The 16497-nt window shown below is 36.6% G+C and overlaps 1 long non-coding RNA gene across 2 annotated transcripts in view; it reads right to left on the minus strand.

The window, feature by feature from the left end:
• Positions 1 to 16497, minus strand: part of LOC103041480 (uncharacterized) — a 71026-nt gene continuing 54529 nt past the window's right edge. For both annotated transcript variants that reach the window (XR_007424809.1, XR_455036.4), the window contains exon 4: positions 1 to 944. This is a non-coding gene — a long non-coding RNA (uncharacterized LOC103041480). The remainder of the gene's footprint in view (positions 945 to 16497) is intronic.

Here is a 16497-nt window from a genome sequence, read left to right on the forward strand (position 1 = left end):
TAAATTCAGTGTTCACTTTTATTTTTCAGTCATTTTTAAATACATTTTGTGTACATCTGATACACAGCATTAAACTCATTGTATATATCATGTATAATACAAATATTTAAACAAAAAATGCATGTTATAAACTGAGGACTAAACATGAAATTATCATTAGAAATGACCATTATTATGGAATAATATTAACCCAAAAGAACCCATGGTGAAGTATGTGTCAAAGACCCTTTAAAAAAATGTGTAAAGTTCCTTAAAGCACTCTGTCAGGCCTTCACTTTAACATATGAGTGACATCTAAGTGACCTCTACTGAACATCCTGAGAACAACACTACAGGACAGTGTGTGAATCTGTTTTTTAGTTAATCTGACCTTATTTATGAGTGTAGATTGGTGTGCTGGGGTATAGCTGGAGCTATGAAGTAGCTCCTTTTATTAATGTTTTTTAATGTGTTTTTGCTTATACAGCTTTGTTTAAACTATTTTAACACTTTAATTGCTTTAAAAAATGTTTTATGCATCATAGAACTAGATCTGTCCTGATTTCTAGAACAGTATTTTGAAAAAAATAAAAATAAAAGCATTGTTGTACCATCTATGTTACCATTTATCTGAATTTTAAACTTAACACCTAAAAACAGTCATGTCCCCTCTTTATCACAGTAAAAAAATTAATTAATTTGAACAGATTTTGTATCAATATTCAGAACTGGGCTCTTATGGGTTAAAATGTCCACCACCACCAAAGCTGCTTCATTATGATCCAACTAATCCAGAAACTTACCTTGTTTTACTGCCAAATACTTACCCAGCATTTAAACTCTAAATCTAATTATTCACAGAGAAATATCATCACCAAACCATGTTCTTCTTCTCACAGAGGTTCAGAGGTCAGTCTGAGGTCAGAAACGCTGAAGGAAGTGGATCTAGACAGCATTTACATCACCTACAACAACAACAAAAGAAAATACACTTTAATACAGAGTGTATAAACACCAACAAACGTTCACACCATCAAACAACCATATATTATTAATCATAAAATAAGAGACCACTTAAAAAAAAGATGAGTTTCTTTGATTTTACCAAATTGAAAATCTCTGGAATATAATTAAGAGGAAGATGGATGATCACAAGCCATAAACCAAGCTGAACTGCCTAAATTTTTGTGCCAGGAGTATAAAGTTATCCAAAAGCAGCGTGTAAGACTGGTGGAGGAGAAAATGCCAATGTTTTTAAAACCACTGTGATTTCTGAACTCTTAATACTTTATAACTTGTTTTCTTTGCATTATTTGAAGTCTGAAAGCTCTGCATCTTTTTGTTTCTTTAAGCCATTTCTCATTTTCTGCAAATAAATGCTCTAAATGACTATTTTTTATTTGGAATTTGGGAGAAATATTGTCTGTAGTTTATAAAATAGAACAACGATTTTAATTTTACTCAAACATATACCTATAAATAGCAAAATCAGAGAAACTGATTCAGAAACTAAAGTGCATTTAGTTTCATTTTTTTCCAGAGCTGTACGTGTGAAAGAGTGTCTTCACTCAAATACAGGGGTGTAAAATGCATTCGTTCAATACGCTCAATAAATTATGTTCATTTTTGTGCACAAAAAAAAAAGTACTGGTTAATTTCAAAACCCAAAAGATTATTGCGCTGAGTTATCAGTTCCTCCCGTCTTGTTCATGTAATCAGCAAATATTTTGACTCAAAATTGCAGTGAAAACTAACACTTGATGATACAATGAATCGTTTTTAAAGAATAATGATTTATTCAAACATAAATTAAATCACAGTAAAATTTCATGATACGAGATTTTATCATACCCTGAATATACCTTCAAAATTTCTGAATCATAATTTATCCCACCTGTAATGATATATATATATATATATATATATATATATATATATATATATATATATATATATATATATATATATATATATATTTAATGATACACTGAATCATTTCTTAAAGAATCTTAATATAATTAACATTGTGCATTTTAGATGTTATGATGTACTGAATATTCATAATAATCTAATAAAAATTACGCTGAACAGTAACAGACTTATTGATGCTCTGAACTGTTTCATGCTGAATCAACATCTAACTGAATCACAATGAAATTTTACATTTCATAACAAACTGAATAATTTAAAAAGTATTAAAATCTAATGCAATCACGCTGAACAGTTACAGACTTATTGGTGATCTGAATCATTTCATGCTGAATCTACATCTAACTGAATCACAATGAATGAATGAATGGATATTTTACTCATGACTCATTAAATACTGAATCATTTTATAAAGATTCACTTCAATTGTAAGGTCAGAGATGAACACTCCTATAAAAATACTTCTGTAAAATACAATACTGTGTATAAAGAGTGTATACACACAATGTATATATATATGGTGTGTCTGTATAGACAGAACACACACTCAGGGACAGATATTGCCTGGAGCAGCTCACTGGCTGCGCAGACGCTAACCTGTACATGTGAAGGAGGCGTGGCTGGAGCAGAAAGGGAAGGTGGGGGTTGGAGGCTGATTGACAGCGTGCGGATGCGGCAGCTACTCAGCATCATGTGCATGTGGATGATGCTGTGTGTGTCTGGCTGCTGTGGCCGCCACGCCGAGGTGCATGTGGACGCGTGCATGCACGCGTGTGTGTGTCTATGTGTGTGTGTGTGTGTGTGTGCTCACAGACAGGTCGAGGGGCGGTGAAGTCGACTTTATCAGCTGTGAGGATTGACCCCGAGCCTAAAGCCAGACAGGGGTCAGTGGAAGGACTGTCTGGGCACTGGGCTTGACCCCGGGGCCTGGAGCTCAGAGCCAGTATAAGTGGGGGGTTGGAGTGCCTCCTGGTTCTAGTCTAGGGCCCTTTATGTTCCCTCTGGGGATTGAGGAGCAGACAGCAAATAACCGGAGCTGCTTCTACATCAGCTCTCCACGTCTGCTTCGTCATGCTGCACAGTCATCACTGCACGCAGGAACATGATTCAAATGGAATACGGTTGGTTACACAGCGGGGCATCTGTATCCGTGTCTGGATTTTAATGACGCTGGATGTGTTCGTGAGGACTATATGCTGTTGGCGGGTTTGTTACTTCAGGCAGATCAAATAAACTGGCGGCGGATAGAGAACAAATCAAAAAGGGTTTTGCTCCAAAATTACAGTCCATTGCAGCATCTTCAGTCCATCAGAGCCACGGAGTGGAAGAGCAGATTTTGTGACCATGGCGTAAAAATATAGAACAAATTACATCTGGGGCTTTCACCTTTAATACATAACCAAAACAGATTATAAAAAACTGAAACGGAATAAGCCTCCCCTGCATGGGTCGCTGAGAGCCATACAGTATTATAAATGTGCAATCCAGACAATAATAATAATACTACATCCTCAATTTCTCTCACCACCTAACAAAGCAACCTACTTACTTATAAAAAACTTTATTTATATAAATTTAAACGTATACATTTAAAGCCATGTTTGTAATGCCTTATTGATGCATTACAATGTGTTATAGACATTATATACTAGGACTGCACAATATATTGTTTCACTAGTATCGATATCACAGTGTATACATGCACAACACTCACATCGCAGAACATGCAATATTTGCGCAATTTATCAGATCAGATTAGGGATTATATCTACCAAATATTTACATTTACTTTACTCCAATATATGATACTCAGATTGCATTATTAACATTGTGACATCGTAGATCATTGACATCTAGTAAAAATAGTCTCTTTTTTTGCAATATGACAGAACAACAAAATATTGCAATTATTTTTTCAGTATTATGTAACCTTAATACATAGACAGAAAGTAGGGAGGCACTGATGTGGGAATTCTGGGGTGATGCAGACATCCAACATTACATATGCATATATATATCTGCTGCTACTAATGCCAACAGTAAGGGACTAGACACTCGGGTATAACTTTAAAGTAATAAAAATAAATAAAAATGAGCTTGAATTAATTAATTTTGGCCAATTGTAATAGTGTAGCCAGCATTGCTTGGTTTGGCACACAATAAATATGTCAGCAAGTATCGGTTTGAAATAGTGGCCATATTGGCCAATAATGATATAATGCCAATATCAAAAGTGCTATCAGAAGGATCTAACTTATCCTGTACAATCAGTAATTTAGTGATGAATGATTATACAACCACATTATACAACATGGTGTCACCTAAAAGTGTTCAAGTTCCCCTTTGGAGCCCAATGGTTCTTCCTACTCATACTCTGATAGAGTTTTTCCTCTCAGCTCAGACCTGCATCTTTCTGAAGCTGCTTTGTGAATAAAAAATCTGGACTTACTAAACCAAACTTATTCAATTTTTATGTAACTTGAGGGCCTTTCACAAATACATTCTTTAGTCCAGACTTTCAGACTTTTCATTTATTGTGAACCAAAAGGGCAGGTGTAAAAGGTGCCACGATCCACAGTCCTGATTAAAGAGGTGTTCTTAACCTGGATCAACTAAACTGTGGTTTGATTTGTTTGCAGGGTAAAATTTTGTACCAATAACAGGAAAATAAGGGAGTGAATCATCACCAGTTAAACAACAGAAAAGAAAAAATACCTGTCATAGCACGTATTCTATGCTTATGTTCATAACTACTATATCCACTGTGACTGTAGAATAACGCTTATTTATAATCAGAAATAAAACAAATCCAGCTGTAAGCTCATTTTGCTGCATGATGCTGCATATTGCACAATACCTGCAAAAGCAACTCGCTGAACTACCAACACTCTTCTACTGTACAAACCAAGTCAAGTATAAGAAGATGCTACAGTCCATGTAGGTAAAATTATGTATTTTTTTTTTAAAGAATAAAGTGTTTGAGGAACCTTTAGGTTTTTTATTTTTTGTTTAAAACTGAAAAATAACCACTTTAAGATGCTTTGAGGAAACTATTGAGGAACTTTTTTAAAAAAAAAAGGTTCCTCAAAGTACCTCAAAATTCTCTTAAAAGTTCTTTAATGCATCTTAAAAAGATTTCATCCTCAGTTTTAAATTGAAGAACCCCTAAAATTCCACAAAAACATTCTGGTCACTGAGATTCAGCTAGAGTATCACAAAAAAACCCTGCATTCGTCATAAACGTGAACAGTCTGCGGCGCCGCAGAACACCATCTGATGATAAAGTGGCTTCTAATCAATTTCATTACAAAACCGTCCAACAAGCAGCACACAAAACAAGCCCAACTCCAGACTAATGACCAGAGCCGAGCCTCATTTAACTGAAGTGGCGGCGCTCTCCACCGAGGAGGTGCTGAAGTGATTGATCTGTAAGTGGAAGTGCAGCAGGAAGTGCAGGAACGGCTCTGACGCTGGACCAGGCAGTTTTTTTGAATAAGAGTTGTCGCACCGGGGGGACCGACCTAATGTATGCAGTGTTTGGCTGGGGGGGAAGGGGTGATCGGGGGGTGGATGGTGGGGGGACGTTTGCACCATGTCTGGAACCCCCTCAATAGACAGAGGAGGCTTGAGAAAGGGTGCGTCTATGAACCGGGAGGGGGGGTGGAGGGCATTATTTTATTTTTTTTTTTTGAAGAGCAGGGGGTTGCTGGTTACTAGGCCTCAATTCAGCCTGTCCCGCCTGATGTCCCATTAAGAACTGGGAGCAGGGCTGTGGGGAAGAGTGGGGGGGGGGGGGGGGGGGTTGAGTGGGAACTGGTTAACCCCCCGTCGGACTGCTGCTACTCTTGGGTCCTATTATTTGAGATGGGCAGTCGGCTGCATACTAATTTTACACCCACCAGACGTGAATCGAGGCTTCAGGAGAACGCTAGACATAAAGGAGGTATACAGGAGAGGCCCTGTATGGAAGGGGTTGGGGCTAAGGGGGGGGGAAGAGGGTGAGGAGGATACATGGGCAGAATAAGCAAATGAGCTTTTTTTGAGGGTTATGTGACAACTTTTTTGACAGTTTATTTTGTAATGTTTAAACAATGTAAAGGGAATAAAGAGTGTTTTTAAAAAAAGTTTATGTCCCCCATTTGTTTGTATTTAATATTTTGATAATATTTTAATGTTTGCAGAAATATTTCTCTCATAAACTCTCTCATAATTTTTTACAAGATTCAGTTTAATGCTTTAGAATGAAAAAAAAGCTGTCTCAGTAACTCTTCTCTGGTTGGTTGTGCTGTATTTTGTATCATTCAAAAAAATAATTAATAGGGCTAAACTGCATGTAACAATATATACATAATGATTAAATAAATTATTGCTTGTCCATGATTGACTGTGCTGTACTGTGTATTATTCAAAAAACACTCACAAAGCATATATATATATATACATTTTTTTGTTAGATGCAGTTAGCCCTATTATTATAATCTCACTTAAAACAACAGAGGTTACTGTATGTGTATAAATCATAAATATCATTTTTGAGTGCTTTTTAAATACAGCACAGCATATTAGAGCCAATCAACATTTCAACAAAAATACTGTATAATATAACATAATGCCCTATTTTAGGGTGCAGCCTGATGTAGGGCTTGTCAGTGTCTTTGCTGTCATAGCAAGCAGCATGTCACTTGCCATTCCCTTTAAGAGTCAGGTGCACTCTGACTTTGGCAAATTGCTATTTTAATGGTTCAGCACTTCTGCGCTTCCAAGGGAACAGCAGAGGAAACTGACCTGCTTGTTCACAATGTGAAGCAATGTTATTTTATTAAGTATTCTGTTTATTGTTGACGTGAAATAAATAGTCAGTTAATTTATTTAGTTGTGCGCTGCTGTTATTATGAGGTTATGCTTCTGTTCTGTGTGGCAAAGTGCTCGACGATGCTTGTGCTTCAAGTGCTTGTGTACAGCAGTTGCAGCCAGAGCTTGTTCTCAGGAAAAAGTTATGGCTGTGTCCCAAACCACATACGTCTTAACATAACACACTACATTAATGAATGCACTTCTAGTTTTTAACACACTATTTAGTGTAGTCACATCAACAAACATTACGCAAATCATCCGTAAAACAAACAAAATCCACAAATTGCCACAAGTTTTAGACTTTATCAGCTTGATGCTAGACTAAGTTTCAGCTCAGCTTTCTGCTTTCTATAATACATAAGCCGATTTCAACTCCTATGTTTAAAAAAAAATATCATTCAAGCCCTTACATTTACTGCAACAACAATATCAATTTTACTTTTTCACACTTCAAGACCAAACAACTTGATGTAATATCTGTTTCTGTATTTATAGGCTGATCATCAGATCTTAGCTACATCATGTGTGTGAGAGGAAGACAGGCCGGGCCACAGGGGAGCGTTATTCTGGTTCGGCGCTGATTCTAGGTTTGTCCTGTTTGTCAATCTGCCTCAAGTTTCGCGCCAATCCAGCAAGGACAACAGAAATCTCATTAAAAATACATGCTGCTGGATCACAGCGCTCCTGAATGAAGAGTGCAGAGCAGTGTAAGTGACCATGACTGAGACAGATAGGGAGGTTTGAAACATTTTTGGGGGGCTTTACAAGGACAGGTGGACACTGAGATGCTCAACTCAAACCTGTCTGACCTCAAAAATAAAAAAAATGTCAATAAATGTTTGCCTCAATACAAGACTCTGTGCCATGATTTAACATTTCAGCCTTCCAAACTGGGTGCACCTGCCTGTCTACCAGTAAAAGTAAAGATAAATGGTAAAGGCCTGAGCGGGATCTGAACTTTGAAGGACATATCTAAGACAACCATCTTAAAAAAAATTTATGTTAAAAAAGCCGAAAAAAGCTGAAAAAAAGCCAAAAAAAAACTTATCTGAGCCCAGTTTACCAGCCTTAGCTTCTAAACGCTGTTAGCGTTTAGCCTGTTAGCCAATGTTTTCAGTCTGTGCTGTGATGTTAGCAGTTAGCCTGTTAGCTTATGTTTTCAGGCTGTTCTGTGGTGTTAACGGTTAGCCTGTTAGCTAATGTTTTCAGTCGGTGTTGTGGTGATATTGGTTATCCTGTAAGCTAATGTTTTTAGTCGGTGTTGTGGTGGTATTGGTTATCTGGTTTGCTATTGTTTTCAATGTGTTGTAGTGTTAGTGTTTAGCCTGTTAGCAAACGTTTTCAGTCTGTGTTGTGGTGTTAGCATTTAGCCTATGAGCTAAAGTTATCAGTTGCTGCTGTGGTGTCAGCTATTAGCAAATGTTATCAATCTGTATTGTGATCTTAGTGGTTATCCTGTGGGCTAAAGTTATCAGTCTGTGCTTTGGTGATTGTGATTTTCCTGTTATCTAATTGTATCAATCTGTGCTGTAATGTTAGCACTTATACTGTTAGCTAATGTTATCAGTCTGTGTTGTGGTGTTCGTGGTTATCCTGTAAGCTAATGTTTTCACTCTGTGTTGAGGTGTTAGTGGTTATCCTGTAAGCTAATATATAACTAAGACTAATCTCTTTTAGACTCATTAGTACGGACGATGTAAACCACACTCAGATTAGACTTTAGAAATTAGACATTAGAAATTTTACCAGCTAACTTATTGCAGTGGTGCCCTCCTATTACAATACCACACTGCAGTCATTGTAAAAACATTTGTCAGATGCATGGCTGGGTGCTCGATTTTATATCTGTGGCTATGGTTCTGAATGAAACAACTAAACATCTAAACTGAGAAGTGTGTCAATAAAGTGTACCTAAAACTCAAACAGTATTAAAACAGTATTTTGCAGTATTTTTGCAGCAACATGGAAGAGTTTCAGTCAGACAGTGGCAAAAATGCCAATATTCAATACAACTGACGCAGGTTTATATTTTTATACTGACATTTAAAGCATTAGCTTTCAGGAGAATATGGCAATATTTCTTCCCTTATAATTTCATATAGATTTATGCATGTGGGCTGTTGTCTACTGATGTTAGTTCCCCTCCACTTGTCAGAATAAATCTGCACCCGTGTGTACAGCAATTCCTATATCATAAATAAACAATATCCTACTTATTGACTGAAAGTTTAGCAACCAAAACACAGTGTCTCAATGAGCCACTGTAGAGAGCCACTAACAGCCGACACCAGCAATGATCAGACCTAATAAAAACCTCTGTATGCTTTTGTTACAGGTAGATAATAAAGATAATAACATGATAATAAAAGAGGGGGCACCACTTAATGTACGTTTTAATTACCCTACATTTTATGACTGATGGAAATCATAGGAATAGTATATTTGTATTATCATTACAGTCAGAAAAGGTTGGGAATGTATTAAAAAATAAATGCTCTATAACTACTTTCACAGACATTATCTTACCTCACAATAACACACAAACAATAGTGGTGCAAAACAAATATCAGTACTGTATTGCATATAAAATATTTTGCAATATTTTGTTTCGCAATACTGTATTAATGAATAAAAACACAACACTAAACGCAAAACACTATCAATTTTTAAACATTGGTTTAGACGTAAAGATAGTGGTTATTTTTTTCTAGTGTTTAAACCCTGACCACTTGAGAACAGTTGTTTGAACTGTTGCTTAATTCCTACAGTTATAATGACATAAAGGATAGAATTCTGACTCTTGCTCATGAATGTTCATACATGAAAAACATATCGCCTCTGATTGGCTAACAGCACTGTGACAACAGGAGGCAGCGAGACGGAATATAAAGATATTTTTACACTAATAACAGTCTTTGAAATGTCGTATGTTACTTTACAACTTGTATTATGCCCTGCAGTTCAGCCACAGATCTATTTTTAGAGTCTCTGTAAAACGCCAAATCCACTGGAGAGCCTATGTAAACATAGTAACTTACACAGAGAGGTGGGTAGTCCAGGTCTAGAAAGTAAAAATCCACCCCGGGTTTTTTTTGGCTAAATGGCAGCAAAGCCGCCCAGGCAGTTGGAACAAAACCCTGGGGTGGATTTGTACTTTTAACTAGAGTGAACTCAATTGTACTTTATGGTGGTGTTCCATTGACAAATTCTAACCATTTGTTCTTTAGCTCTGAATTACTGGGCAAAGCATACAACACTGATGTGTTATTTGCACAAATAACACAGGAATGAACTGCCATGCTGTTCCTAGTGCTTTTAGCTCCTATCTGACGAGACAGTATTCTGCTTGGCTTTAGCGCTGCCTGTGAGCAGTTGCGAGCCAAGGTGGGCGAGGCCACGAACAATCACGAGTTGACGTAGACAGGAGTGATTTTCCTGATTGACTCATTTTTTTCTTAACATTTTCTTTTACTAGCTACTGCAGACAATTGAGGTTGAAGTACAGTTTTATACAACTCAGAGACCTATTGTGTTCTTCACAAAGAACAAGAAAAAGTGATTTTAATGGAAAGACACCTTTAAGAAAAAAAAAAGTTGCTTGGTCAGTGCTGATCTTTACAACAGCTTTAACAGCTTCAGCTTCATTTCTTCTCTGCAGACCTTCATCCGTTTTATTCTCAGAACTCATCATTCAGTAAGATTTGCATAAGCTTGATTTATTTAGACCCCAAACATTCCATAGAACTTTCAGCCTATAGGGGCATTCAACACTGCACGACCACAGAGACCCCCAAGACCCCCGGGTCAAGTTGAATGACAATGAAATGCATAACAATGAACATGGAAAGCAGTGTCTGTGTGCGCATGTGTGTGTGTGTAAACACGTTGTATCTCAGTCTTTGTTCCATAAACACATAACTGTATTCTCGGCTGAAAAGGAGTGGCGACAGAACGAAGCAGAACCCTCACTCTCTCTCTCTCTCTCTCTCTCTCTCTCTCTGTCTCTCTCTAACACACACGTATGTATCACAGGCTATGTTTACACACACACACACAGTGAAAGGACCCCTGAATTCAACCCCACTGTAGCCCCTATCGTGCCTGACAAAAATGCTAGCTACAAATAAAGGCTGCTGGATCTCTCTCAGTTTACAGGGTTCTAGGTTCTAAAAAATTCCAAGGTCATTGGAGGATTAAAGATCTGCTTAAAAAATGACACAAAATAAAATTTAACTCCTATTTTAATAACCGCACATGTTTATCTGACTGTATTTACACATAGTGATTTGATCTGACCTGTATGTTGCTTGTGACGTGACACATACAAGCTACATAAATACACAACTAAATAGAATAGAGTACAATAGAATATAATTGAATAGGATTGTGGAAATTCATCTTAATCCACTCATGGCATAAAGATGTTTACAATGTACAAAATCTGCATATTTTAAAATGAAAAGAAACAAACAGATAAATAAAAATTACACTCCAATTCCATCATTTTCACTGCAGTCTCTAAAAAAATGATCTCTAATAAATATGTACATACAGATACAGAAAAAATGCATACAAAAATGTTGTGTGCATTAATTTGTTTCTACTGTGAGACAAATCAGAAGATCTATGAAATCATATCAAGTCATATTAATGATCAAACACATACCTAACGTTATATGATTAAGTAATATAATTTTATCACTAATAAATTTATCATATAACTACTTCATAACAACAGAGTTCATTGAATGCAAAAAAAATCATAGCTTAATAGATAGGAACTACAAGAGCAATTGTGGTTATATGCGTTGAAGTAATCGATGGCACAGATACTAAAAATGCATCAGCATCAATAATTAGTCATTTCTGGCTCCAGTCAAAGGTCAGCTCCAATCCAATATACAGTTTTTAAAAATACTGGAGGCTATAACAAATTCTGACATGTTTATAAAAGTCTACAAACCCTAAAATGTCAAAAATATGTGAATGCTTGAAATTAACACAAAACTAATAAGCGCCTTTAAAAATTGGGCAGAGTTTTAACAATGGCTTACCACAGAATTATGAGAAATACGATTTTCTAAATATTTTGTTCTTATGTTAAATCATTATTATAAAAGCAATAAATTGCAACCTCTAAATTTCCAGAGAACACTGAGCAAGAGGAACGGTGCAGGTTAGAAACTGTGCTTTTGTGCTTAATGGGATACAAATCGTATGTATTTTTTTCATTTTAAACACATTTCTTTGTGTCACATATAATGATTATTACATGGGATTTCCCAGTTTGAATTCACTATTTCACACTTTAATGTGCACTTTTATGGATTAGTATTTTGCAAGTTTTTTTTTGTCAAAATAAAAAGGAATTTTAACTGCTCCGATTTTTTGGATGACAAAGTACATACCCAAACACACACACACAGTTCAGCATATATGCATGTTTTTCTTACAAATTAACTCTTCTAATCCAGCATTATGTTTGATCATACTGTTTAATCAAATCAAACAAATAAAATGACAAAGATTATTAGATTATTAGATGTATTGTTTTTGCACCAAAACTGATACATTCTTATAATTCTGCCTGTTTCCCTCCAAAACCTGTTTCCTATGGATTGTTCATTTTTTTTTTTACTTTGTCTGGAATAAACAGTGTGAAATAGTGAAGGATGCTAAACATACTCCAAGCACACACTGCCTACTGTGTGTATAAGAGTGTGTGTGCGAGTGTGTGTGTGTGTGTGTGTGGGAGAGAGAGAGTAAGAAAGAGAGAAAGAGAGATAGACAGAGAGAAGGAGCTGGAGGGATTGAGGGGGTCAGGAGGGGAGGAGGCGAAGCCCCAGAGGCGGGCAAGTGTCAACCCCAGCTGGGCGGACATTTTGTTGGCATGCTGATAGGGATTTAAGCAGTGGGTGGGTGTGTGTGTGTGTGCTGGGCGAGAGAATGAGTCGAGGCAGGGGGAAGAGAGCGAGAGAGCCGCTCACAAAAGTGCTCTTACTAAGCTTGATTTCAGCGGGAGGAGCTGAGACGATTAGGGGGGACCGGGGAGAAACGGGGGTCTCTCGGCTGAAGACGTGGGACCGGGTCCATTGAGACACTGCCATGGTCGGGGAGCCGGTTTGTGTGGTTGGGGGGGTGGTTCTCTCTTTCAGAGGAGCTAATGAAGCATATGTTGAGATGAATAATGGAATCTTCCAGAGGGGTGGGCCGGTGTCTTCGTCCGCTATTCACGAACTCGGCTGCCTTTGAGAAAGTGTCGTGAGGAAGAAAAGGCCCTCCTCTTAAAGGGATATCATTGTTTACACGACAGGGGAGGCCAGCGTGAACACGGGAGATGAGGAGACCATGCTAACGTAAAACACACACACACCTAGAGCTGCACGATATTTAGATCAGATATGCCGCGATACTGCATTGTTTTTTTTTAGATGCTGATAAATGATCTAAATTTGTATTGCCAAGAAATGTATGATATACATATCACGATACAGGGTTCACATAATTCAATATAGCTATTTTACTCACTTACAATTAGACTTATATAGCGCATTTTTGTTTTTAAAGCACCCAAGGATGCTTACAATTGCACTTTACATACAATCATTTACACTCAAACAATCAACAAATCACGCACAGCATACTCTTAACCAGAAACAACCATCTACCTGAAGGACTGCATCAAGCACAGAGGAGCCTACCCAAGACTGAGTGCCAATTTACATCTGGACATACAGTCATACACACATTCTCACACAATGACACACATACACACCAGGGCAAATTAGAATTAACATTTTTTCTGCGTAATTTGAAGTATCCAATTCATCTGATTAGGGGTATGCCATATTGTTTTGTACACAATGATATTGCCAACATTTTTGAATATTGTGAACAATATTATACCCTGAAATAAGACCCCTAATTATCACATCAGGGTATTACTTTTGTTGCCTTTTTTTTAGCAAAAGAAAAATTCACACTGTTCTCATTTCCCATTAAAAAATCTACAAGAGACAGATTTTATCTGTTCAGTATAATTTATTTTACAGTCCTGAATATTTGGAAGTATATGGAGTGCATGTTTAATATCATGGCATTTTGGCATTTTGACTTCTGTTACGAATCCAAATTTTGTTGAAGTAGTGTATTTGTGAAATATATATATACATTTTTTTTGTAATTCAGTGTTTTGTCATATTGCCAAGAGTATCGTTATCACAAAATACCATTACATATTGTGATATGATTTATATATATATATATATATATTAAAAAAAAAGAAAATTGATACAGTATCGTAAAACAAATATTGTGATATAATACAATATCAATATTTTCTTACACCTCACGTCTCTAAGACGTGGTAAATTTTTTTAAACCAATTAGAAAAGCAAAATACTTTTTAAATATTTTGGCATGCCTCCACTGACTGACATTTCATTCCAAAGACGTAAAAAAAGGAAACGTGAACAATAAGTTGCAAATATTAGTTTACTATCATTGTTATTACAGTCTTTTACAGCACTGTTGTGTGTTGTTGTTAATATAATTGGCTTATATTTCTAAACATTAATGCAGTTCCACTGCTCCACACCTCAATGCTGGGGGTCTTTAAACCCCTGCAGATAACCCACAGCTGGCATTACTCGTTATGGTGCCAATAGGATTATATTTATCTGTTCCAGAGAGTCTTATTGTATTGGCAGTACTTCCCCTGCAGGGATTGAAAAGCTGTGGATGTGCATTTGCACATTTGTTAAGTCAAATCGTTTATCACAGAATAAATATTATTATTACAGGGATTATGCACTATGTTTTTCATTCACTGTAAGACCAGAATTTACTGATTTTTTTGACAAATATTTTGATAAATGGACTGAGATAATTTATTTGTTTTTTACATTGAGTTAAGTCTTATTCTTTCTCCTGTAAAGCTGCTGTTTTGGAGCTATGAGATTTTAGTATGACAGCAATTTTGAGGTATCACACTGGTAATGCTGGGGCTCAGTCTGCTGTCAGTGCAGCAGTAACGGCTATACTTAGCTTTAATATTAAAACAATGCTGAACCAATCACATCCTGTGCTACAGAAATTAATGTCCCACTTATGAGACGGACAAACACATTACAGCCTGAAACCAGACAACCTATGTGTCGGAGCAGACAGGAGCCCCCTTTGACCTTGACCCCCGGGGTCTTTCCTCACCTGCTTCTGAATGGGGCTTCGGAGCAGCTGGGTCGTCTAGCCGCTGCCTGACGGAATATTTCACACTGTGGTGTATTCCCACGCTCGGCGAGCAGACGGGTCATCACCGCAGGCGGGGCTGATGTTTATTCAGTTTATTAGAAGTAAGGCCTGTCTGATGTGAACAGTCTGCGATACTGAATTTGAGGCCCTACATTTGTTTTAATCAATGCTAATACTCACAGTGGTAAAATAAGTAAACTAAATATGGTGACATGGACAGAATATTGGGCCTTATTTACCAACCACTCTTGTGAAAAAAAAAAGAAATCTTAAATATTTTTATAAACATTCTAACATTCTTTAGAATTGTATTATTTGGGTATTTTTTGTTATTTAATCAGTTTACAAGGACATTGGGATCCATAATTATATAAGCAAAGCTGTGAACAGTTCTGCAGATGAAAAAAACACTTCACGAACCTGACGTAAACCCTTTCTTAGAACCTTTTTCAGGATATAAAATCAAGATTTTTTGTTAGGACAGTATCGCAGAATGAGCGCCATTGTGTTTTCACCATATACTGGCAATTTCTGTCTGGTTTAAAGCCGCAGTCCATAGGTTTAGGGTTTTTTGGGGGGATTTAGAGATCTCTCTGGTGAGAATGTGTAATTACACAGAGCATGTGGAAGAGTACTTTTAACGCAGGTGATTGTAAATAATTTTTCATTTATTCAATAGTGTAGAGGCTACTACCCTATGTGGAGTCTATGTAAATATATCTCTATGTTATTTTCAGTACAAAAATGGCGGTGCTCGGAGTTGAAGCTAATGTTATGGGTTATAAACAGTGTTTTTAATAAGCTTCTTGTGCACAAGTTTTTAATGTCTCGTTTTAAATGTCAGGGCTCCCCAGATTCTAGCAAGGAGGTGTGGAGCTACTTTGAAAAAATGATTTATCTGGGTAAATTATGCCCCATGTCACCCAGTCTAAAGGGAGCTTGGTTTGGACAAACTGTTACAATTTTTGGATCTCGGAACGCTGTGGGAGAACTGAGGTGTGCTATTCATCAAGGTAAGTACTTTTTATCATGTTTTACTACAACAAATGTCCATTTTACAATGGAGTTCTTCTTTAATGCAGGGTAATGCTAATAAATACATGTGTGAAAACCTGTTTTAACATATATTATGTTCCTCATTTTGTTCATTTATGAAATTGTGTCAAAACGTAGAGAGCAATTACAGCAATACTAACAAAAATTATCCTACAACACTACTCTTGTTTTTAGACTGAATATACCATTATATATATATATATATATATATATATATATATATATATATATATATATATATATATATATATATATATATATATATATAGAATTTGAATTCAGGGGCTGCAGAGCAGGATTGAGGAATAAAAGTGAAAAAAAAAATTCAAATATAATATTCCTCCTCATCACTCCAGTCCTGGCACCAACAATATTAGCCACTGGCAAACAATTGGCATTCTCTTTCTCTCTCTCTCTCTCTCTGTCTCT

This window comes from Astyanax mexicanus, chromosome 16 (assembly GCF_023375975.1).
Source record: "Astyanax mexicanus isolate ESR-SI-001 chromosome 16, AstMex3_surface, whole genome shotgun sequence".
Classification (NCBI taxonomy): domain Eukaryota; kingdom Metazoa; phylum Chordata; class Actinopteri; order Characiformes; family Acestrorhamphidae; genus Astyanax; species Astyanax mexicanus.